Source organism: Mauremys reevesii, linkage group 5 (genome assembly GCF_016161935.1).
Source record: "Mauremys reevesii isolate NIE-2019 linkage group 5, ASM1616193v1, whole genome shotgun sequence".
Lineage (NCBI taxonomy): Eukaryota > Metazoa > Chordata > Testudines > Geoemydidae > Mauremys > Mauremys reevesii.
Genome location: NC_052627.1, coordinates 23,939,606 through 23,966,670, shown reverse-complemented (window position 1 = coordinate 23,966,670; position 27,065 = coordinate 23,939,606). Strand labels below are relative to the sequence as shown.

Genomic DNA, 27,065 nt, shown 5'->3' with positions numbered 1-27,065 from the left:
GCTGGTTTAGATAAGCAGAACCCCATGCTATCCACAGAATGCACAAATATGAAACAGATGCTTCATCATCTTTGCTTTGTGAGCTAATTGCAAGGGGGGGAAATTAACCATTTATGTATTATGCCAGGATAAAAATATTACCATTTCCAACATCAAACTGGCACTGACATTTTTAACTTCTGAAAAATAAATTGTTTTCCTCTGATGAACTGAAAACCACTCTCTTTTCTGGGGGTGGGCTGGAGTGGGGAGAACAATATAAAGGCACAGAGAGAGCAAGATATTTAAACATGTGCCTAACTTTAAGAGTAGTTCCATTAAAATCAATTCAGCTGCTCATGCACATCAAGTTAGGCAGGTACTTAAATACTTTGTGAACCAGCGCTAAAAGAAATTTCAAGTGGAGAACATTCCCCCCCTCCACCCCGAAAAGCAATGGAAACTACAGGCCCCATGGTTTTATGCTAGTTCCCTTGACTTCAATGGAATTACCTCTGATTTACATGTGAGAGAGAACAAGACCAATAATTGTTCTTTCACAAGAACAAGTTTTCCCACAGTGCCAGGACGACAGTGGTGTTCAGCATAAGGCCCCTTCAGCTATATTTTTCTGCACAGTACATACTACCTACTCATATGCTTCATTTGTTTCTAGGAAATGAATGAAAACAATCGATTTTCTGTAAATGTTGAAAAACTTTTGCAGTGATGAAAAGGAAAAATAATCCTAATAGATAAACAACAAACATACAAATATTTCATTCCCCCGTGTGAAGTAATAATAAAAGGGTGATGGGAATAAATAGGAACTAGTAAGTCAGTGAGAAACAAAAAATGATTGGGTGTGATTGATATAAGGTGCACGGTAATTTAACTCTGAAAGTGGCATTTCAAAATACCAATCAAATCGGGTCAGTTTTTTTTTTCCCCAGACCCAAAAGCATGTGGATACAATTTCAAGTGTAACTGCATCTATGCTAAGAGCCAATACTGATCTCATGATAATAGAAATAAATATTCTTTGCTATATATAAAAAGTCTTCTCAAAGTGAGTTCAGCTCCTCTCAATCAAAATGAAGCTCTGCTGGAAATCTGGTTTTAACTCAAACTTAACTACAATGCTGGAGGCTGAGGAGTAGGTTTGAGATGAGTGAGGGGATGTGCTGCCTTCCAAGACTTTAACACAATAGAATATGGTTTTTTATTTCCCACATCGGTCACATTCAAAGAACTTTACAAAGCAGTGAAGTAGAAGTGGGACAGACTGTAGACAAAAGTAGCAAGTAAGGTGCATTCAACAACAGTTCATGCTGCCTTGGATATCTGGAATCTATTTTATTAAGAGGAATAATATCCTACTTGTAAAAAAAAAAGCCATGTGTTTTCAATATCCATCTATCTGAAGAGTCACATGAGCAAGGCAGAAGGGATGTTGGGTTATTACCTCTGAAGTGTCAGCACTGGACATGACAATGTCCTGGTGTTGGGACTAAAAACGTACAGTCTCACGGCTCAGAGGGTGAGTGTGCTAGCACTGAGCCATGTGGACACATTTGAGGCAGCATGGCTTATAGGAACAGAGGCAGTGCATTTAACCAAGACAGAAGGGGTCAGCTTTGAGATCAGATTAAAAAGAAACACCCAAATTCAGCCATATACATCCTGGAGTAAGTGGGTGCAACTCCTATAGGCGTTCGAGCCAAATTCAGCTGTGACGTAAGTGGTGGGGTAAATTACACATCAGATGCAACTTGGCAAAAGATGGGCACATCTGGCAAATTTAGCACACTGAACGTGACTGACACTGCATGTGAGGAAAGTAGGGGGAGAGGCAGGAAAAGCAACCAACTACGGCAACTTGATTTGCACACCATCCCAAGGGCCAGTCATCCATTGTATAAGTGGCTGTTACTCCCATTGATTTAAATGGCAGTTGTACCACTTACCCTGAAGTGGTCTGAATTCAATTTCTACAACATGCCAAATATTTCAGTTTCCAGACTGCAGAGTGACTACTATGGGACATTATATGCCTTTTCCATGCACTGAAGAGTCATTGGCCACAACATCCTATTTTCTCCCTGCAAATATACCATTAACAACTAGAAATGGAGCTAAGCAGCCGAGTTCATGTTCTGAAACAAAATTCCTCAAAGCTAAGGAATTTTGGCTCAGCCCAGAGCCAAGGTCAGTTCTTAAGTTTGGATTCAGACATGTCAGAGGCCAGAATGTGGTTTATCATGCCTACTGGTTGGAGCTGGAGTCAGGGCAAGTGGTTAGCGCCGTAGACAGATCAGGAATAGAAAGTCGGAGATCAGAGCCAAATTCAGAAGTCAGGTATTGGAAACAAGGGTCAGAGATTCCTGAAATGAGGCAAGAGGGGATAAGGCTGGGCCCAAAGGAGAAACAGGTCTGGGAACAAGCAGGCACAGGAGCTATCACAGCCATGAGTAAATGCTGTGAGTGGTCAAACTGCTGCTGCTGGGCTTAACAGCTGGTCTGCTGACTCTTCCTACCTATCAGGTAGGCTGCCTGATGTGCTACACTTCAACAGGCCAGCTGCACTTGTTAGGTTGCCCGGAGATTAGGTTGGCAGTGAGTACTGATTCCTGACAGTATCCCCCACAGCCACCCTTGAAGATACCTCCGAGGGTCCTCCAGGCACAGTTTCTCAGCATACTCCCAATGGAAGGTCTGCAATAGGTCCAGGGCATTGAAATTCGCTACCGGTTCCCAAACCACTTGGTCGACTGGGAAGGCCACAGTCCAGATAAAGTACTGGAGATTTCCCATAACTCACCAAAAGTTGAGGATTCAATGGATAAAGTACATCCTGTCTGTGGACTGTTATGGATGGGTTCTTGGTGTAGAGCTTGTAAGTGAGATATGATCCATCTTCAAGGACTCAGGCAACTGGAACCTGAAGGCCATTGGGTTTACCCATTCTATAATTCAGAAGTGACCCATTTATTGGTCAACTAGTTTGGCAGGTGGACAGCTTAGTGTAAGTTTCTAGGCGGAGAAACATACCTTTTCCCTTACAGATTATTTACAGCCTGATGGGCTTGGTCTGCATGGCATTTATAAAATGTATTTAGCAGATTACATGTTGTTCTGTGAGCTTCTGGTGCACCTGGTATAGATAGAAGGCTAAATCCTCAGCAGCTGTAACTGGGGAAACTTATGAGTAAGTCTGGGTACTACCAGGGGTGAAAGTTTGCAAAGAATGTGCTATGATGAGTCGAGTCATTGCCTGCATTGTTATATGTTTACTCAGCAGAGGGAGCTAGCTGTCCTGGTAGTAACTCAGAAAGGAGTTAACTGACCCTGGCCATTAGCCTGTAGGTGACAGGTGGATGAGGTGAAAGCCTCAATGCCCAGGAGTGAGAAATTCCTGCCAGAATCAGAAGATGAAGTGGGATCCCTGGTCTTATCTCTGGTAGCAGAAGGCATTTTCCAACAAGAACCAAGCCAACTCCCATGCCATAGAAACAGTATGGCATGGGATGAAGTGTGCCATCTTTGTTAGGAGGTCTACAACAACCAAGATTACTGACTGTCCCTGGGAGTGTGGCAGTTCTACAATGAAGTCCATTGACACAATAGACCAAGGGTAGAGAGGACTGGGCAAAGGCTGGAGGACATGTCAGAGTTTCAATCATTGGTTCTTGGTACAGGCACAGAGTTTGCACAATTGAATATAATCCTTGATGTAAGCTTACAGGCCTGGCCACCGAAGCTCCTTCAGATGACATTCCACATCTTGAATTGGCCAAAATAGCCTGTAAACAGCAAACCTTGTCACAGTTTCAATACCCGAAGCCTAGATTGTCCCTCCAGGAAAACAGAACCCTTGTGATAGAGGAGTCCATTCTGTAATCAGAATTCCGAGTCAGCTTAGGTTTCTGCATCATTCAAGGCCTGGCAGATCTGGGTTGTGAGCAAGTTTTTGGGCAGTAGAGTGAAGGATGTCAGACTGCTGTCAATTATACTGTTGACACCTTGAGCACAGTGGCAGAGGACTCTACACCAGGTTTGAGATATTCATCTTTGTGGGATAGGGCATCAGTCTTCCTGTTTCTTGTTCCTGGGTGACAGGTTACCATAAAGTCAAAGTGAGCAGAGAATATGGACGAACTGATGTAGTGTCACTTAAGGTGTCTAGCATTCCATAGATACTACACGTTCTTTTGAGCCATCAGGACTTGGACTGAGAATTGGGCTCCTTCTAAGGGTGGCACCTCTCCTTGAAAGTCACCTTGACAGCCAGTAGCTGCATGTCCCAAGGGGAACTTGAGGCTACTGAAGGGGGGGTGGGGAGAGAGAAAGAAGTCAGAGCTAAAGGTGGCGCAGCTTGAGCTCACAGGATGGCATTCTGCTCCTGGATGTGGGCAGTCATGCCTAATGGTTGGGGCAGGAGTCTGGCCAGGAATAGAAGCCTAAGATCCAAATCAGAGTCAGAGGCCAGAGCAAGGGATCAGAGCTGGAATCAGAAGTCAGGCATCTGAGCAGAGGGTCAGAACCCTTTACCTGGAGTGAAGGGAGGCAAGGGTGGGGGGGACAGAGCTGGGTCCAGGCAGGAACAAGAGCTATCGCACACGTGGGTAAACTCTTTGAGCAGCTGCCAAACTGATGTTGCTGCTGGGCTTAAGAGATGGTCTGCTAGCTCTTCCCACCTTTCAGGAGGTGTAGCCAGTCAGGCAGCTTACTACTACAGGCCTGCTGCACTTGTTAGGGTGCCTGGAGATTGGCTCTGCTACAGACCCCAATTACTGACAAGACCTGAATATCAATACGTTTGGTAGTGAAGAGGCAAGTCATGGGTCTGGTGTTAACCGGCATTTTGCTTCATGATGATGAATGGTAGCCACATAACTATTTTACCCAAAAAAAAAAAAAATTACTAGGGAAGAACACTAAGAGTGTTGTGATCTAGTGAAAAGAAGTGTCCTCTGTGACAGGAAACTGGAATTCTAATCGAGATTGTGACTTCAGAATAGGGAGTACTGAATAGATAATGTTGCTAAGACCTCCTCAAAGTGGCCTTTCTATCATGGGCATCCCAGAGCCCAGGTTTCTTTGGATGGAATGTGGGAGTGTATAGAGCTTGTAAAACTCTTTAAAGATTAAAATAGTGATAGACAATGTAAGCAGTATCATCATCACTCTGTACTGTAACAAGTAGCAAGTCATTCTTATTTGTTTTGATAATATATTGTACTGGCTTTAATGGGGGATGAATTCCTTCAGCATTAATGTGGATGGGAATAGGACAAGGGAATAAGAATTCCAAGGCAATTTTACATTAATAAACATTCATTCATAAATCTGTTACATACACACACAAAAGAGTATTGGAAGTCTCCTGTTAATTACCAGCTTATAAAACTTTAATGGCTTGTAAGCTGATGGAGAGTTCTCAGTGGAATGGAAATAATTTATTCCCTAGGAAGAACAAACAAACCACATTTAAAAAAAATACATACATGTATCTCAAAGCAAAAGGATTTTTTCCAACTCCTTCCCCCCCCCTTTTTTTAAACATAAATGGGGAAATTAAGGGTCTAGATGTGTAACATTTTAAAATGGTAAAGGTGGTTGAAAATTTAACTTTTAAAGATATCTACAACAAAAATCAGCCATGATATAATATTTAGATTCATCTCTGCAGGTCAGACAATTGTGCTTTAAGTTGGAAGGCCCCTCTTTTGGTTTGGTTTTGCTTGTCCCTCCCCCTCGCATGAAGAGTATGGACTGCTCATGCTGGGCTGGGCTGGGCTGGGCTTGTCCCATACATACCCTGATGAGGTGTGAACTGCCCCTCTGCTCCTGGAGAATTTTGCCTGGGCTTGTTTTAAGCCAAGAGGACACATTTTCAGCCTCATAACTATGTACATTAAATTACAACCTATAACAACAATGCTCAGTGCATCATGAGCCTTCTGAAGACACCCAACATGACAAACTTTGCATTGGATACCACACAATCATATTATAAGGATGAACATGGGGGTGCAGGATGTTCCCCCAAGGTATAGAGTGTCACATCCCCTACCTCTCAGACTTGCTAAACTCTGCATTAAGGGATCTCTACTTTAGATGGCCTCTGAAGATCAGACAGCATAGGAATCTCCTCCTTCATACCTTATTAATCTAATTGAAACTTTTGAAGCTCATTTAAAAACAAAACAAAAACCAAAAATCACCAACTCTTCCCCCCCAAATTAATTAAAACAGGGTAAGGCTGAATGTGTATTTCCACAGACTCCAGATAACAAGGTTGTGATGCTGGCAGACTATGTGCTGGCTAACGTCAAGGCCCCAGACCTCACTGAATGCTAGCAACTGCATAGCTGGAAACTATTTTGGCTTACCTCTGTGTGTTAATACAGTTAAAATAGATAGAGTTTTAACAATGTGTTTAGACTTGAAATGCTTGTAGGATGCAGCAAGTATTTATCCTACTTATAATATCTGTATCCCATGTTATACAGTAATGTTTGCTCTTTAACTATAAAAATGTTTGCTAAAGCTGTAAATTGCCGACAGTCAGGAGAAAAAGCATGAAATAGTTTACTACAAGAGGTGTTCTCCTCCCCAACAAATGAAGGCCAAACAGACATCAGACAAGCCATCATGGACTAAAGACTGTTGAATGTTTCCCACACTCCTGAAGAGGTAAGTGCTCAAGTCCTCATCCCATCCCAACTTCAACAAAGGGAAAGGGAATAGAAAATGCCTTTGAAGGATAAATTGTTATTCCTGTACTGCTTGAACGATGAGGAGCGAGGATTTCTAAGCATAATCAAGGAATCTACAGTGGTCTAGCTTGGGTTAGACCTAAGGGACTTATAAAATGTACATATTATATCCTCTTTTGCAACCCAAGGCTCTCTCATTTGTGTTTCTATCTTACCTTCTTTCACCTTGTAAGTAACATTTCTTTCTCCTAGTCAATAAACCTTTAGTTAGTTACAGGACTGGCTACAAGTCTTGTCTTCGTTTTGATAACTGAAGTATAGTTGACCTGGGGTGAGTGACTGGTCCTTTGGGACTGGGAGTAGCCTGAATACTGATGTGATTTTTGGTGTAAGAGACCATCTATTACCAAGTCCCACCTGCCTGGGTGACAAGATAGACTGGAACGCTGAAGGGGATGGTCTGACTCCATAGTAAGACTGTTAAAGTGCTTTAAGAATTCACACTTGTTACTGGGTTGGTGAAATCTTATTATAGAACATACAACCAAGGGTGGGGGCGGGGGAGGAAGAGGTTGCCCTGCTTCTTGACAGTCTGCCCTGAGATTGGCACTCAGAGAGAGTGTCACATGAGCCACTCCAGAGAACATGACCAAGTTACTAGGAGCTTATAAAATCCCATTTTCTATTCCATTTTCCTGATTCCAGTGACCTCCTACTATTCATTTTTCATTGTGCCCTTTGCAAACACTAGTGGGCAAAATTAAGTTTAGATAAGAGCAAGAGTGAGTGATACAAGGTTATAAGATATTAGGGAAGCTGTCTGGATTCCTCAACTATTGCTTTCCAGACATTCTAGTATTTGGGTTTTTTAAAACATGTAGCTTTTGTGCAGTATTGGTTTTGATAGCTGGACTCCACCAAAGCACTCTTTCAACCTGGACTCTTCTTCTAAACAAAACATCTGTTTGCAAACATAATTTGACACAAGTGCTGAGCAGCATAAAGAGCAATGAGAGAACGATCCTCCGGGCACAACCGAGACCTATATGGTATTTTATACATCATGGATACTTCCTACCCCATCCTGACATTTTGAGGGAGGAAATATGAAGACAGTATAAGCAAAGCTCAAAGCTTTCTTTCACCCTTCTTCTACACATTCTCTCTTGCAGCTTTCACATATGCTGATGTCACGTGTCATGAAGCACTAGACTGAATGTCATAATGCATGACATGCATATAATTTACTCAATCTAAAAAACTGATGTGCCTTTGGCATCAAATCATTCATTTTTATCAATGCACATTGAACACTTCAAATAAAGGTTGTTTATTCACATGCAGTACTGAGAGCAATGTATGCAGCGATATGCATAGTGAACCAGAACGATGTTTAGTATTGACAAAGTGTAGTCAGTCATTTTGTTACTGCTGGGCATTAGGATTCGGGGTGCCTGGGTTCTACTCCCTGCTCTGTTACGGATATGCTTTACGACCTGGATCCAAGTGACTTGACTTCAATAATATATGGAGATATACCTATCTCATAGAACTGGAAGGGACCCTGAAAGGTCATCAAGTCCAGCCCCTGCCTTCACTAGTAGGACCAAGTACTGATTTTGCCCTCCCCTCCAATATACTGAAATGTATCTAGCTTTCTGATGGTTACAATTTAGGGTTGCTGAAGGCTTTAAAAATATTTTAAAGAGTGTTTTCAGATCCTGGGATGAAAGACAACCATATCCAGCAAATACAAATTACTACTATTAAGATGTGATAGTGGAAACCAATTTGTGTCTCTCACCTTGTGTATTGAATCACATAGCCCGATCAGAGTCACTGCACCTATGTGATTTACATCAGTTGAGAATTGGCCCTACATCAATTATAAATTTATGCTAACCAGTCTCACTCCATTTATCCTTCCCTTTAAAGTTGTATTATGGAGTACATCATAAGAGCTGTTTAATAACCTGACTACAATGATGAATTAATCATGCCTTAAATCCAGTTAAAAGTATTCTCAAAGAAATGAAAGCATGTTAGGATGCACAATGCAGTTACTAGAAATACAGGGCAATTCATAATGTTTTGGAGATAAAGACAGTGTGATTTATTTAGTACTGAAACTGCTAAGAGTGTAGACACAGAACCCTCTCTGTTAGAGAGCCAGAGAGTTTAGCACATTGTGTTAGGCATGCACAAAGAAGGAGGGTTCTTACAACAGACTTCTATGGATTTGATGCCAGAGGGCAAGCACCCATCAGGAAGGGGGAGCATAACAACAGACGGTCTCAGAGTGAAGGTGCACTCTATTAGCTATAGTTCTTCATTTATACACTGGTACAAGGAAGCCATAGACTAGTGCAACCTCACCAAAATTGCTACTTAAATCAAAGGCTGTCACAGAGCACTTCCACCTTTACAAATAGAGCATCACTTAGAAACATATTCTAAGATAGATATTTCATTTAAGCTATATTATCTGTCATTTTAGCTGCTTTTGTTTATTTAATTGAGGGACAAGAAGAAAAAAATAAATGTGCTCTCAGACTAATCTTAGAATACTATTGATTCTCTCACACAGAAAGAAAACTACCCTACGGTGGAAACTCCAAGTTCTTCACATTTATGCCATATAAGATCCTCACTGTTCTGACACCCAAGATAGAGGGGATCATAATATCAGTAACAGGCTGTGTTTACTAATCCTGTAAATATTTATGCACATTCTTAAAGTTAAGCAGATACTTAAATCTCTGCAGGATCAGAGCTCTCGGGAAAGGAACTGATCAGATATAAACCATCATAGCTCAATTGCTGGCTCTAGGTTTTAAATAATCTGGTTGATCAGAGTAGTCAGATTCTTATAAATAACAGCAATTGATTTTATTTCTGGTTTCAAAACAGGAGAATACAATCTATTGAATGGGTAACTGCATATTAACACCAGTATTTAAATATATACTGATTCTTACAGCTCTATTTTGAGATCTTTAGGAAATTTAGTATGATCTCAGCAAGGAATTAGCAACATGGAGACCTCACTAAACCAGGTGGACACCGTATGTGCAAATGTGTGCGCTTGGTATCTGGAATTTGTTCCCTACTGAAGACAGAATAAAAACTAAACTCTGAAAGAAGATGCCAAGTCTGCAGGTTAGTTTTGAGTCATCTCTTGGTTAGAAGGCTAACACAACAACTATCCAGGATACAGTCAGAAACAAAAAATATTTTTGTTGTGTGCAATTTACAGGTTCATGCAGGTTAGTGTGTGGGGGAGGGGGAATCTGTAAATAGCATCCATTACTTGATTCAAAAAAACAAAAAATGTGAAGATTTTGAGATGAGCAGTCCATACCCTTCAGCTAGTTTCCCATCAAAAAACTCTCCTCCATAAATGCACACAATATGCCCCTAACTCATCTAGAAAAAAAAAGTTTGCCTATAAAAGTATTATGTCTGTAATGGGCTTCCTTTTAAGTGATAATTCTTATCTCTCTCTCTCCCCCATTATGCCTCCCTTCTCCACTTGCACAGTGTCTGTGCTTCTATAAAGCAAACCTATTTGGGAGCTGGAGTTAAGTGATGAGACACTAGGATGGCTTAATGTAAATGAGTTTTATAACACACCGTACTCCACAGTACTTTTAAAGATACTATATTATTTTAACTTATACTATGGGGGTGTCTGCAATTGCACTTAACTATACTGTAACACTTATCCCACTCCTAAAACCAACTGACGTGAAAAAAGCAAAAATGAATATACAATGCACTATTTAGCTGAGGTCCTTTTTGATACACATTAATTCAAGTGTAAATACATGCATGTATGTTTTATAAGATATGTGCAATATATAATATCATTCCATATCACTTTTTACAAGAGGCTGCACAGATATCAAGGTGACATAGAACAGAGAACACCCAACACAAGAGTAGTAGCCATAAATATCTCAGTTCTAATCCATCATCCAATCTCCCCCTATTTCCCCATGTATAAAATAAGGATAACACTACCTACCTGAGAGTGGTATTGTGAGAATTACATTACTAATTAGAGCTATATCGTGGCATTTTGGACCAGCCTGGACCTGCACTGAATGGAAACATTCTTAGAGAGACAGGATGCATCCTAGGATTGATTCCCTGATGTGCATGGGGAGCTTGCACATCACCACATACACTCAGACAGTATATTCCCCCTCCCACTCTAGTCTGGGTAGATGGCCTACAAGCTCCACTCATCCTGCTACCCTTCACCCTTTCCCACCCACTTTCAGGGAGGAAGCAGCTGCTACCAGTTGCTCTGAGGACAGAGCATAATTCAGCCTTACTGAATATTGGCTTTGGCCAAACAACAAAGGAACAATATGAATTATGGCAGTGAGATGTTAATCTTCCAAGTTGAGCTGTGTACATAAGCAACGGCAATCTACAACTAACACAACTGAATTTAGGGCACTTGTTAAAAACAAATTGGCCTGAGTTTGCTGTCACACTACTGTAAATCAGGATTAACTCCACTGAAGTCAATGCAGTTAGACTACTGTAAAAACATGTGCGCAACTCCTGATGACTTCAGCGGGACCCGCACGTGTGCCTGAAGGAAAACTTTTACCGATTGTCAGTGTTGCCATCTTGCGATACTATTATGAGTCTTGCTACATTTCATGTTTATTTTAATGCCCCAGCTCTTGCAGTCATGTGACTATATGATCATATTAGCTTTTTGCAGACAAAGTTGATTAGACTGAAAGGATAGTAAAATACGGTGGGAGAGAGGTTGGAGGGTCTTTTGTTTGGCATAGAACCAAAAGTATGGCTTTGTTCTTAATACTGTATACCTACCCACAGCAATCTAAATAAAGTAAGTCTATAAACAAAAAGGGTCTTTGGCTGGTTCTTTGATAAGGTGATTTCTTCCTGAGCATAGTTTATGCCACTTAGAGTTAGCAACATCTTAGCAACCTGCCATAGATGTAAGCCAGTATGGAAACAAACATCACAATAATAAAAAAAATGTCCATAATAGTCAGGAAAATCCCTCAAACTCTTCACAGATGCTTTCTAACTGCCCTACTGACCAAATTTTTTAAATTACTTTGTGCTTAAGGACCTAGCAGAAATGAGAGCTGGGCAAAAACTGGAAAGGGGTTTTAGCTGTGTAAAATCTTCCATCTTGTTTTGTTTTTGTCAAGCCAAACTCCAAGATTATGAGTAGTCCCTATTTTACCTGAATGTTTAAGGTCAGGGAGGTTTGAGAAATATTCTAGTTTGTCCATCTTTAACTAAACCAACAGACGGACAATCATGCATCAGCAGCTGACAGAAAGAGTTGGATTGTGTAGTAACATTAAGGAGTTAAGCTTTGCGCCCCTGGTAGTACAAGACACACAGAAAGCGTTCATTCATTGGCGCACTTGTCATGCATAATCAGAGTTAGGAAAAGAAGAGAAAAAATTCCTTTCAGATTCCCACAACTGATATTCTGTTCCTCTCACATGCTGTTAATGGGAGTTCCATGCACACATAAGAAGTTGAATACCAGAGTCAAGGTTCCCTGCGTGGACTTGAGAATTTTGCCAAGTTCCAGCTTTAACAGTCAATTCCCTTTAACTTGTGTGATACAGTCACAATCATAGAGGAGCCTGATAGGGTTGCCAACCCTCCTAGTTTTGCCGGGAGTCTCCTGTAATCAGGTTTTATTTCCCAGAGGCTACTGAAGCCAAACCAGGAGATTATAGGCACTAAAAGTCCAGCAGTGCAGTGTAGCTAAGGCAGATTTTCTGCCTGCTCTAGTCCCACACTGCTCCCAGTCACCACATCCCTGTGGCCCTGTGTGTGTGTCCATCCACAAACTGCCCCTGCCCCAACTCTGCAGCTCCCATTGGCCGGGAACTGCAGGGGCAGTGCCTGTAGGTAGGGGCAGCGCGCAGAGCCTCCTGGCCCTGCTTACTTCGGTCGGCTCCCAGTCAGCAGTATAGAGGGGCTAAGGCAGGCTCTGGCCCCGCAGCTCCCATTGTGTGCACTTCCCGGCCAATGGGAGCTGCAGAGCTGGCGCTTGGGGATCCCTGCCCCCCCCACCCAGAAGCCGCAGGGATGTGCCAGCCACTTCTGGGAGTGGCGCAGTGCCCAGGCAGGCAGGCAGTCTGCCTTAGACCCGCTGTGCTGTCCACTGGGAACAGCCCAAGGTAAGCACTGCCTGGCCAGAGACTGCACCATTCACCCCATCCTGTACCCCAATACCCTGCCTCAGCACTGAGCCCCCTCCCGGAGCCTGCACCTGCACCCCTTCCTGCATCTCAACCCCCTTTCCGCACCCAAACTCCCTCTAAGAGCTTGCACCCCTCCTGTTCCCCAACCCCCAGGCTCAGCCCAGAGCCCCCTCCCACATTCCAAACTCCTCACTACCAGCCCAGAGCCCCCACCCCCTCCCACACATCAACACAAATATTGAGTGAGGGTGGGGGAGAGCAAGCGACTGAGGGAGGGGGCAATGGAGAGAGGGGGCAGGGCAAGGGTGTTTGGGTTTGTGTGATTAGACTGTTGGCAACCCTAGAGCCTGAGCCACAAAGTTGGCATCCAGACCTAACTGTTTCCAGAGTTTAGGAGTGCTTGGACCCTGCCTCTAATCCAGCAGAATACCCAGGTGCATGTTGAACTTTAAGCAAAAAAGTCCATTCACTTTGATGATGCTACTCACATTCTTCAAGTTAAGCACACACTTAAGTGCTTTGATGGACTGTAATCTTTATTCAGCTCATAATAGAGATGTAAGAGCCAGTGACAACATTTGGAGATGGATCTTGGCTTCCTCAAGTTTTTGATTATGACTGGAATGAAGTTTTGATTCAGAAACTTAAAAATCTTTATTCTAACTCTTTATGCGTTTACTCTTCAAGTTTTTATAAGTAAACCCAAGATTAGTTGTGGTGTTACAGAACAACATGATAACTGAACAGAACTCTGTTTACAAACTACGCAGAATTTTCCATCAGCTGTGCTGTTATGCTCATTACTTAGGAGTTCTCTCCAGTACTAAGAATTAAGTAATGGGTTAAATTAAGCTCTGTTTCTGTCACAATACGCAATACTTGCTTTCCAACCTGAAAAAAAAAAAAAGAAATTATGTCCTTATCTCAGGATAATGAAAACGTTAATGCCTTTAGAAATCTGTAATTTACTTTTTTCCATTTAAAAAGGCCACCATAAAGTGCCTCACCCTCCTAAAAGCTACTTTAATTTCCAAACTATGGTCTAAGACTAATATGATCTTTACTATTACATTCCATTTAGATTATTACATCAGATTTTCTTTCACAAGTCTATCTGTAAAAATATGCTAGTATTTGGCAGTATATTCATTGTCAAGTATTGTATTTCATAGTGTAACATGCAAAGTGTCTTGTTCACCAGTCTTTAAACAAGAGTGAGTATACCAGAGTTTACAGAGCAGTAAATCAATGCACCTAGCAGAAATCCATTCCAAGAGATCACTTACTGCAATAAAACCCCACAGCACTGAGCCTCAGAGCCCAGGTCCATGGGCTCAGGCCTGAAGGGCTAAAAATTGCAGTGTAGGGTTTCGGGCTTGGGCTGGAGCGCTGAGACCCATCCCCTTTGCACAGTTTTAGAGCCCAGGCTTTAGACCAGGCTTGAATGTCTATAATGCAATTGTTAGTATCCCAGCCCAAGCCCAAGTTAACTGATCCAGGCCAGCATGGCCGTGCTGTGGGCCTCTTATTGCAGTGTAGACATACCCTGTAGCCAATAATGTCACCTGATTTGCCTTTGCTGCTTGCCAGTAGTACAGCATTCAGTGATGGCAAAACCAGGAGAGGAACTGTTCTGTATGTGCCAGCTATTTTGCAGGATTCTGTTCTGCTAGCAGCTTTGGAGTATTTGGTCCTCCAAACTGAGGGTTCCATCTCTGCTCTAGTTCCCTAGGGGTGTCTGCATCTATATTTAGCTCCCCCATTGTCTCGTCTTTGGGAGAAGTGTGCCGAATCTCCTAAAATTTAAAAAAAAAATAAACCCTTCCAAAACCATGGAAGTAAATTTACATAATATTTGTGACAATTCATGAAGCAACTGAAATGACTTCTCGCTCAAAATGTACATGGTTCCACTATAGAGAAATATCCCGACTATACGTCTCTCTTCTGAAGTGATGCGAAGCAAGCTTTCCAAGAAATGAGATTCTCCCCTGCCTTCCTTTATCTGGGTTGATAAGGCAAAGCCATTTCACCCACGATCAGAAGCAGTGGGGAAAGGAACAATGGTAACAGAAGACTGTGGCCAAAAATGACTGCCAGTTCAACTCTTATGGTTCTATTCCTGTTCAAAAGAAAAAGACTCAGACTATGGTTTTTGTTTGTTTTTCTCCAGATAAGAGCAAGGCAGATTTTCAAAGATTCTGTGTTTGTTTTTAGCTGTTTTATTTGTACTTTACTGTTCAATGTCTTTAATGCCTTTCTAGATCATTCATCTCTATCATGCATGAAAAGGGGAAAGGGAAGATATAACTTAAAGTCATATAAATAGAGACACTATCAAGTAGAAATTTTTATTAATTGCTTTAAATGTTGATCATCTAGTGCATTAATGGGATTTGTTTGTTTTCTGTGAGACTTTGTACACAATGTATTACTCCACCCTATCTGTCTCAAAATATTGGATGGCACTGGGTTACAAGTTTAGAACAGATTCTAAAGTGAAGCAATGGCTTTCACTGGTCATGGATATGATGGGATATTTTGTCATGTCTTGCCCACATTTTAAGTTTTTATTTACATTGGTACAGCTGTTACTGAAAATAGGGGTGGAGGAAGTACCTCCATAACAGTTGTTTCTTATCAAGAAACAGTTTCATCTCTAAGTCTACAAAGAATAATAAAAAAAAAAGCCGAGATCAAAACACAACCAGTCACAAACAAATGCCTACGGTCCTGTTTCTGCAGAGTATTAGACCAGGTTACAGTATAAATTTAGTGATGCAGTTATACCGACCTAGCACCCTGTGTTGACACTATGTCGATTGGAGAGCTTCTCCTGCTCAACATAGCTACTGTCTCTTATGGAGGTGAAGTACCTATGCTGGTGGGAGAAACCTTCCCGTCACCATAGGTTGCATCTTCACTGAAGCGCTACAGCTGCACCAGTGCTTATGTGTAGACTTGCCTTTACATATGTACATCATTTGACATATGTAGGCTATTCATATGTGAACACTTAAGCACATGAATAAACGTCTGCAAGGCTGTGGCCTGATCCAGCTGTCAATGAAATTATGCCACTGATTTCAATACGATTTTGATTAGCTCCCACTGCATGCTGCCCATTGAAGTCATTTTAAACTGATTCAAACTAAAGGTAACAAAGATCAAATATGAAAAGCAATACTACACCAAGATATTTTAAAAGCCCATATAACAATGTTTATACAAGTTATCCTGAGAAGCTTTCTACATTACAAGCATAAAAATTGCCAAAAACAGGAACTGTAGGAAGATTTAGCTTCTTCGGTATCAAACACCACATTTTGCACATCAGTACAAATATCCAACTAAAATGGTAGAGAAATATCACTATCAATAAACAACCTCACTAGCAATTCATTTTCATGTACTCTTGAAAAAAAAACAAAAAAAAGCAGGGACACTTGGCACCAAAAGCATTTATTATTTTAGAGCTGTGATGCAGCTTTAGCTCACTTCTTCTTCTTGTGAGTGAATAGTGAGAGTGAAGCGGCTCAGCTAAATAAATTAAATAAATTTGTTTAAGCCAGGCCACACTGCTTTTTTTTTTTTGTTTTTTTTGGATATACACAGACATGCTTGCTACTCTGAATCATGTACTCTTGAGTTACCCAAGACAATTGTGTAAGTATATTAATGCTTGTTAGCACAGAAGTAGGTTATTTGGTTGGTGTATAAAAAAAAAATCTCCTTGAAGCTATTCCATGTCTAGCCAATGGTGGTTCTCAGGAGTTTAATATTACTTGTTGCTATCAAAATGATGTTCTTAACTCTCAAACTAATATTAAATTTATGATTTAAACACAGATAATCCTATCAGGCCAGCCTATAAACCCTTTCTTTGCATGGGGGAGTAGTCAACATGTGAGTAAAATGGTAAACTCCTTAGCTCATGGTACTGATTCATTTTCCACTCAGATGAGTGGCACTTGTAACAGGAGGATGGCCCAAAGTCAACACTAGGGCTTTGAATCCTTTGGGGAAAGGAGACAGCTGAAGGAGAGAGATTGCAAAAAACAAACCAGAAAATTGACCTTTTAATTTTTCTAAATCTTTGCCTCTCTCAGAGGAGCAGGCTTTAAGTGAGGCATTGTTCCTAGACAAATCAGACTCCCAGTCAGATTTTTTGACTTGGTGTACAGAGTTTACATTTGATCTTATATTTGCAAAGTGCATGTGTGTGTGTGGTCCTCCACGTGAAAGATGTCAAATCCCTTTCCAGCTCATGTAAAGGGTACTGTGCTAGAGTTCTGGGGTGCCTGGTCCCCTGCTGTTGTGAGCCATGACCTATCAGACATAGAATACACCAAACCCTGATCCACTAATGAGCTCTACCTGGGCAGGCATTTGTGCCCACACAGAGCAGGAGCCCAAGTGCATGGCGTGGTCTTCAATTTTCTGCCATCACCATCATCTGCGATGCCAAGTAAGGCCCTGATCCTGCTCTGACATTTGTACAGGCAGACCCTGGTTCCCATACAAAAAACTCCAGTACTAGGTGTTTCTCAGTACTGGATCAGGCCCTAATTTATGCATAATCCTAGCACATTGCAAAGCATACTGTCAGATTCTTGTCTGGTTCATCCCAGTGCTTTTGAGCCAGGGCCTGGTATCCCTGAAGCGTCAAGCAGCTTCCCAACGACATTTGAAATATACTTAATCCTTGGTGCAAACAGTTGCATACACAAGTTACAATTCTCAAGAACATACTCAAGTCTATCAGCTGAAAACAAGTTTTCTCTGAACATTTGTAAACAGAACAAAAACAAAAACAAAAGAGACCATGTCATCATAGAAAGAACATGGCAGGGGAACAAATTATGGCCAGTTAATTTTAATATCAAGCAAATTCTCACTGCATTTCTCCAATACCTCCCCCTCCTCTTTTCCCATCTTAAGTTAATATTATTAAAGTCAAAGCCATTCAGGTAAGGTCTATTTTTGTTCTAAATTATTAATATATGTTAGTTTTAGTTTGTTACTACAGGGTTTGTCTGATACTTAATGGGACACAGTCAAATTCGATAGGACACTTCTGTCTGTAAGTGCTATCCCTACTATACTTACAACTAAAATTTAAAATTACTGTACATGAGATTAAGATAAAGTATCTATTTTGTTCAGTGTGTTTAGTTTGTACAGGGGAAAAAACAGTGATGTATTGGCTAAAGTACAATCATTATGTTTTCCTTTTTATTTTTGATGGCCTTTACCAGAAGGAGAAGAGAGAAAACTTATATAAATAATAAGTTATTATCGTTAACCTCCTTTGCAAGGGGAGGGGGACCTCAGGACAGGAATAATGCCTGAAATTCCCTGTATTAAAAATTACTTGGATTTCAAGTTAATGGTTTGCCCTTTAAATTACTGTGTTGTATTCTACAGAAGCTTTGGAATTATTCTTTTTACAGTTTCAAAATGGATTCTCTATCCAGATTTTCTGATAGTCTAACTCCAACAGAAAACAGACCACTTGAAGAAACCTTTCCTATAATCTTTTTCATGGGGATGGGGGGACGGGACAGGGGACCTGAAAGGCAATATTTTTCCTGCAGTGGAGGAGTACAAATATGAATGAAAATAGGACATAACATCCAACCAGCACCACCCACCTAAGAAGTAGGCTGAGGGATGACTGAGTCTGGATACAGCAATTAATCAGTGTATTATTTATAGTACTTCAGGAGCAGCTCACACTACATTAATCAGGGATAACTTCTGCTTAATTAACAAGGCTGCCAAAAATGTCAAACAAGCCCATAAAAAACAGAATTGAGGAAGAAAGAATTAGCAGGGGACTGATAATCATGAACTATACAAAGTTTTAATTCATCAAGGTCTTTCTCCCAGTTTAACTTCCCACAATTTCTGAACAGTAAATATGATCTAGTGAACATGAAGCTGGGTAACAGCCACTATATACTGTACCAAAACAGGAATAGAATAATTTATACTAGCTAGACAGTCAGCCAGTCCATGGTTTTGTAGGTTTGGCCTGCAACTCATATGCACATCTAAATTTTGTTAATGCTATCCACATTTTATAACTTTATTTTTCTGCTCTTATTTTAAGCTTACAAAATGTCTGGCTTTTAATTAGCATGACCACTTGGCTAAGAGGATCTATGGCTCATGGATTCTGCTGAGTTTATAGCCTCTAACTGTGGGTGTGGACTGTCTCTTTGAGACAGAGAATGGAGCTGTCATGGCTTAGCTGTTGAACTGCATTTTAACCTGGTTTCTCATGTCATTAAAGAACGTCGAGATTGATTCAAAGGAAGTTTGTTGTTTATTTTGTAAAGGCTCATAAAACAGAACTGTTTGCCAAATATGAAAGACCGTGCAACTCTTCCACTTGTATAACTTGAAAGGAAGTTTAGTCATTAAAACCAAGTAAAACAGTGGAATATTCCTAATTTGCATGTTAGGCATATGCAAATTAGAAAACAAGATCTAGTTTAAAGGAAGATAAAATTTCACAAAATTACATGGCTATTAAAAGTAGCTTATATGCTAAGAAGTATTCTGATTTACATAAGCAAATTTATTTCAATTAGTATATGCAAATGGTAATTATATCAAGTCATAACAAATTTTTATTGAGAGCACATACAATTATAGAAAACATTAATGAATCTTTCAAGTTTGAGTCTTCAGTTGGAAGGGATGCTGAATAAAATATAGGAAAAACACTTCTATTATTCAGAGCACAGTCTTGAAAGTTTAAGTTTAACCATGATGCAACTGTAATTAGCTTCAATCAGTCTCAGTTAGCATGTCCTCCAAGAGAATTAACACTTCAAATAGAAATGTCAGAAGAGTCTTATGCTTCTTTATCATGCCAAAAGACCACAAAACAGAAGAGAAGGCTCCCTCTTGTTTAAACAAGATATGAAGAAACACCAATCTTGATCAAAAACAAAGACTGTTCCCATCTATTTTATACACGCAGATAGGGTGAGATTTTCCAAAGCACTCGTTATTGGCCCAACTTCTCTTGTTTAAGTCAAAGGGAGTCTTTCAATTAGTACCAGATACATGTATGTATATATACATAAGCATACATGTCTGGTGCCAATTGGAAGGCATATATTGCATCTACATTATATGAATGAATAAAATGCAAAAATCTACACGTCAGGACCATTTAACAAAGAATATTACTTTAATCAGGTTAAGGAAAAACACCAGGGTATTTCAGGGTAGTTTCTATGAGTGAAGGGGAGAGGTAAGATCCAGAGAGATGGCAGAATACTTCAACAATTAGCTTACAAAAGATACAGGGATCTAGAAAAGCATAATACCAAGCTGTGTCTGACTCCTTATGAAACTGCCTCTCTGGTAAGAGAATTAAATAGAACAAGCACCATTACCAGAGTATAGGCTTGTTTGATAGTCACTTTAAATGGTACATTTTGTACATAGCCAATCTGTTTATCTTAAGGACGCCTGAAGCACACTTGTTCCACTCCTCATTCTATTGGGTACTAAAAAGACTGCAAAGAGATCATTCAAAACACACTTAAATTAAGACTCTAGTTTAAATGTTCCAGTTACCTGAACAATGGTGTCATCTCTAGCCTTGTTTTAAAACCATAATGGAAAATAATATCCCTACTTCTACTTCAGTTCTGATTCTGAGCCTTCTCCTGACAACTCAAATGCATTAGCAGACTGCATTTCCAATCAATGGGCCCTGAAAAAGCAATCCTATATCCTGAGGTACTAAAAAAGATTAAGAAATATGGGTTACACTGTTTCATTACAATACTTCTTAAATGAAACTATCAATCAAGAAGCCTATCAATTACTCAGTTTTATTACAGTAGCTTTTTATAATGTTTTGTTAGTATTCATCAAATGAAGGATGACAGTGTTTGAGCTTGTATAATATCACTCCTTGTCAGACATACAAAGCACTAAAATATTAGGATAATAAGTTGTGAAAACTGTTGGGTAACTTCAACAGGTGTGAAGAGCTAAAATATAATTGTCTACCCAATGGTAGTTATCCAGGATGAATTGCTTAAGACTTCTTAGGGCCTGATCTGCCATTTCTAGTGCACTCAGAACGCCCATTAAAGCTAATGAGAGTCTCACATGCAAGAGGAATGCAAAAATCAGGCTGTTTTAGCCACTTCCATTTTCTGTTCTACTTTTAGTTTCTAAAATAACAACATGACTCAGTTCCGTCATGTACTGAACTACTTGACAATAATCATGTTATCAACTCTTAACTAAGGGCACAATCCAACTCCCAATGACGTCAATAAAATTGATTAATTTCAGTGGGAGCTTGATCAGACCCTAAATTCATGTATGGAAATTATGTTTTAGGGATACGGGAACCCTGAACTTATAGTGTGTGTAAAATCCTTCCTTCCCTCATCTCCAGCTACTGTTCTAGTCTTTTATCATGGCCAACTTCTCAGAAACCCTTATACCACATCACTGAGGTTAAACCACTGAAACAGATGTAAGCTCCAAGCATTCCATAGAATTAGGAAGACCATCTACCAACGAATGATAATGGGGAAGTAACACCAGCAGTCTTCTGAAAAACTTCTAACATTCTCATAGGCAGAGTAATTGGCTTTGTTTCAGACAGACAAGAAGAGATGGACAAAATGTTTATATATCTAGAAAACACTGTACATTTAGAAATGCACCACAAGAAAACCCAGTCAAGTGAAGAGCTAAAAATCTTCACAGCAGAGAACAGAACACTCTACTGAATTAGGCCGCCAATTCAAAAATTGGAAACAAAATTTGAACAAGCAAGTAGAACTGCCAACATTCCTTTTGAGGAAATAAGCATCCACCATCACAATCCCTGCAATGTGCCATGCAGCACACAATCGTTTACCAACAAAAGCAGAGGAAATAGCCTCAGCTTTCATTAATTTCCACAGAGACACCTGAATTTAGCAGCAGGATACCCCTGATCTCATCCCTGAAACAAAAAAACCCTCACCAATACTAGCTGCAAGCCAGCTTCTGCCCACAGTTCCTACAGCTACGGGAATGTCGATACAGCACAGCAATGCACGCTAGCGGGGTATGATTTCTAAAGCATACCAACTGGCCTGTGTAGACCCCGCTGTGAGCACTGAAAGTTCTAATGTGCATTAACATTACAGCATTATGCTAATATGCAAAAGACAACTTTCAGAGCACACCAGCAGAGTCTACCTGGGCCAGTTCATGCACACACATTGGTGTGCTTTAGAAATCACACTCTGCTAGCATGTGCACACGTGACATCTAGACAAGCCCTAAGATGCAGTCCAGTGCTTTTCACAGAGACTCAGGCCCCTTTAAGATATCACACTTCACACAGCTCTCAAGTTGTGAGAGATACCAGTGTTTTCCCCCATTTTAATTTAATAAATTAACTCATTAAATTTTAAATGCACTGTGAGGAACAGTCAAGACAGGTAGGGATAAAAATGGCCTCAACACTTTTCCAATAATGAAATACCAGATTTCCATTTTTTCTAAACAGTTCTTGCTGCAGGAGGACAAATAATGAAACTACTTACGGCAATATGCAATTCCCTGTATACGAAACAGTAAGTTGGAAAAATGAGTAATTCCATAACAGGAATCTAAAGATTCAACTTTCAAAAGAACCAAAATGTTGAAGGTAGTCCACTTTTAGGCCTAAAAGACTTCAACATGCTTAATACAAAACCTTAGCACTCCCCACCCCCTCTAATCCAGTCTTTCAGTAACAGATGTGCAGAGCGATGATGATGATTTTGTGGGCCTCTGGGAATTGCTCTTCTACTGGGCAATTTCTATTTTGTGCGAAAGCAACTCTTGTGCTGTCTCATGGAGGCATTTATTAGGTCTTAAATGAACACACTTGGAAACAATTCTATGAAGTGTTATCCAGTGTTATATGTGGCAATTAAGAAAAGAACACTAGGTAGGCAAAACATGCTTTTTCTCATGTCTCCCTCCCAGCCTGAAGGAGAAAAGAAGTCTGAGGCACAATCTGGCTTTAGAAATGTAAGTGAAAATCTTCTTAAAACTACGAATTACTATATTAACCGTCGTGGGCTAGAACCCACTTATGCCCAAATAAATTTGTTAGTCTCTAAGGTGCCACAAGGACTCTTCGTTGTTTTTGTTGATACAGACTAACATGGCTACGACTCTGAAATCTATATTAACTCTAACTAAATCCATTAGACTAGCCCTGTCTTTCAACCCAAGGTAAAGCAATCTCTAGCCTCAACGCTGACTGTCTTTACAGAGCATATGCTTGCCATAATAAACTGTTTGGGAATTACATAATATTCATTTGGAATAATTATTAAGAGCATGGGGCATTTGGAACTTTAATAGAAAAATCAATTTCCCTTCCATTTGTTGGGCTGCTGGGAAATGCTTTATATCTTTAGTTAATGCAGCAATCCTTGCAATATTAACAGACTAAGCAGGACATACATTTCCCTCACAGAAATAATCAAGAAGAAAGAAAAGAGAAATACGCTACTTGCCTTAATACAGTTCTGTGACAAGAGCAAAAGTCAAACTACGATATGCGCTCTGCAGATTATTAAACTTGCAGATGATTTTTAATCCATTAACATGCACATAAAGGAGTACCTACTGATTTAAGATACTACTGATACAAATTCTGATATATATCAGCACAGTTCAGTTTTCAAGCGTAGCCTTTTCTCTTATGAATACCCAAGGCTGAAAATGCATCTTGATAACCTCATAGGCTTTTATACTTAATCCATTGAAAACACACTCAACCAACACTGTGGATATGCTAATAGTATCTAGTCTACAGTGTTATTACACATCAAGAGCAACGTGTTTTCTGGTATGTAACCCAACATTGTACATTGCAAATTGTACTAATAGATATTTTTACATGTATATACATAAACACGCACACACGCCCACTCCCAAAAAAATTCTGGCCAAATTTTAAATATTTTTAACATTGCAAAGCCAAGCACTCTAAAGTTAAGGAAACCCAGAATTAAGGTTGCCCAGGCAACTTTAATTCGCTCCCCTTGTGTGTATATGTTATGATATAATGTAATTACATGATCACATACTATGTCTTCCACAGGATGCCTGCCTCGTTCCACTTACAGAATGGATGATGCTCTCTTAAGGACATTTCTTTTAATCCCCCTCATTCAGCGTATAGCCCCATTCATTGCTAACTGGCCACCATCCAAACTCCACACTAAGTACAGGATTATTAAATTTCATCATTAGCATTAAATATCCATTTCTATTTTCACAGCAGAGCTCGGGTTGACCCAAGTTGCAGTTGTGAATGCTCAGCACTTCTCCAAATCAGACTCCATGCGTCTCAAGTTGGGTACCCAGAAAATGAGGAACAGAATAGCCACCTGTGAAAAACTGTAGTTTATATGACTGGCTCAGCATCATGCAGGGACAAAATCCAGTTCTTCAGGACAGCATTCCGCTGCCTTAACCATGAGACCATTCTTTCACTTCCTGCAGTTCCTTGCTTCGTTCACTGTACACCTTCCGACTTCTGCAACTAGTGAAGCCGGTATCCTACAGACAACAGCCTCCTTCACTACAGAGCTCTGATTCATTCCCATAGCACAGTCTGTCTTGTGCAGAGAATGAGGTATGGGTCCTCTATCAGGAAAAAAGTAGGTCATCATGTAACTAAAGACTATCCCATAATGCACATGCACAAAAAGCTGAATTAAGGGTGCACGGGCAATCTTCATTCTGGAATTTTCTACTTTTGAGAATTTTATTTTGCAAGTTTAAAAAATTTGAAAACTACATTAAAAACTACAATAAAAAATACGGAACAAACAATTTCTATTATGTGATAAAATATTAACCCCCCCCCACCCGGTCATCATCAGGGTTCAGACCTTTAGATCCATAGCACAACCATCTGTCACTTGAGTTAATGGAGCAACTGGTAACAGAAGGAGACTTATCCTCTGCATGGACCAGCCACTAGAAGTGCTGGAATGGGTTTCACTGCTACTTGCTGGCAGCAGAGCAGTGTTGAGACTCCAGGCTCCTGGGTTCAATTCCAGGTTCTGAAGGGGAGTGTGCAGTAGTGGCTATAAACTGTTCTCCCTCTGTGCCCCAGCTTGTCCCATCTCTCTCATCTCATCCACCAATACTTGCCGCCCAAGTTCCTGCCTCCTTGCCCCTCTACACTGCCTCCACCTTCTGCACCCTCCATTTTTTCAGCTATATATCTCACAGCTTCCTGCCCACTCTGTCCTCCTACCTCTCTCTCCCGCAATGCCCTCTTCCCCAGATACCATTCTTCACCCATTTACATTCAAATAAAGCAGCTGAACAGCTTTCTTCTTCTCCTCCTTGCTGCCTGGATGCCAGCGGGATGAGCATTGAGAATACAGGAGAGTGTGTCTTGCAGTTCTCAGTTCCTGCGCTAGACACCAGTGTCCCCTTATTGTCAGAAGCAGCAATTATAGGAAGAGTCCAGCTCAGTCCCTGCATACCTGAGCTAGAGCATACTCAGTTATATGCACACAGGAGCTGAGAGAGGATGGACTACGGTCAGTGGAGATGTAATCTTCTAGTCAGGATTTAGCTGCCAACTAATAAGGTTTCTATTGTGCATATTGAAGATATTTCAGATGCTTGTAACTTAGCTTCATCATTACAGAACTGGCAAAAGGCACTACAACCAATCCCCTTGTCAAATTTCAAGTCCCTGCTCCACAATAGGGACGAGCAAGAGCTTCTCGATTACTGTTTAAAGAGCGGTTTTTCCACCCTCAAGCAGAACAAGGAATTTTTAATCTCATCTTCTCAGAAATGGTTTAATTGATTTAGCTGAAACTTTCCAGAAAGAAAATCAGCCAGAGGCCAACACCCAGCATGGAAAATTTCAGCTCAAATGGTTTACCGTTTGGCAAAATTATAAGCAACTGAAAACAGTCTTACAATGCAAAGTGCAGGGCAACTTTAACTCAAGTCAGTGCTACCAGTTCTGCCATTAGTACTGGAAGGTTCTATTGACATGTACATGAATGGAATCCGTCCCTTAATGTTTAAATTATATATTTGCTAACATGTTTTCCCAACAATACATGTACTTTTCTAAAGGATTTTGACCGAGACTCATTCTCAGCACAAAGTTACTTATTGAAATTCCCATTTTAGAACTATATCTTAGCTTGTTACAGTTACTAGAAGTGAGTACCTTGACATTTAAATTTTTAAACAGTCACATTTTAAAGTCTTAGTTAGAACTACTGTATTGGAGACTCTACAGTGAATTTCATTTTGACTGTAATAAAACCAAAGCCCTTAGTATCAATAAATTCATGAGATTCTAGTAAATGTAGTACAGATGGAAATCTAGTTCAGAGCTCTGAAAAGAATCATAGTTAAGTGGGCACACTTGCTTTAACTTTACATAGACCAAAGGGGTACAGTATATACCTTTTATTTATATTTCAGAAAATACCAACTCTTGGGAAAGACTTCTGGCCTGTCTACTGGACTCAGTTATTTGGAAGGCTGGGATACAATTCTCACACCTATGCTGTCAATCCCCAGCAAAGGAATGACTACCAGCACTGTGGAAGTGGCGTACTTAGGGCCCAATCCAGAGTCACATAAAGTCAATGGAAAGACTCCGACTGATTTCAATAGGCTTTGGATCAGGACCTTACCCCTACCTAAGTGACTTTGGGGACATCAGCAGCTGTCTAGACAGGCTGCAGAAGGTAGCTTTCTCCCATGTAGCCAGAAAGATTGTGGATATAACATGAGACATCAAGAGAAAGAAAGATTTTTTAAAATTAGGAGCTATCTTCTTATCACCATGAGGATGCAGATGCCCCTTTCTTCTAATTCCTAAAGAAAACCCTACCTTCCAAACTTACTTTGGAAAAGCTGATCAGGATTTAAGCAATTTATTAAAAAGGCAATATTCTTGGAATGCAGTGCATCACTCCATGCACTCAAGAGCAAATATTTGACGGACAGCTGCATGCTTCAGGATTATAAGCCAAGGGCTGAAGCATTAGAAAAAGAGGGTGGGAGAAATTGAATTTTGATGATTAATCATTCAAATGCATCAAAAAGGCTG

At 40.4% G+C, this 27,065-nt stretch overlaps 1 protein-coding gene and 1 long non-coding RNA gene across 8 annotated transcripts in view; one reads left to right on the top strand and one right to left on the bottom strand.

Moving 5' to 3' along the window:
- Positions 1 to 27,065, bottom strand: part of GRID2 (glutamate ionotropic receptor delta type subunit 2) — a 1,020,962-nt gene that overhangs the window by 923,261 nt on the left and 70,636 nt on the right. The gene's annotated exons all lie outside the window — the stretch shown is intronic.
- LOC120407197 lies at positions 3,942 to 9,703 on the top strand. Its single transcript, XR_005599836.1, has 3 exons — positions 3,942 to 4,033; positions 6,550 to 6,678; positions 9,289 to 9,703. It is a non-coding gene; the product is annotated as an uncharacterized LOC120407197 (long non-coding RNA).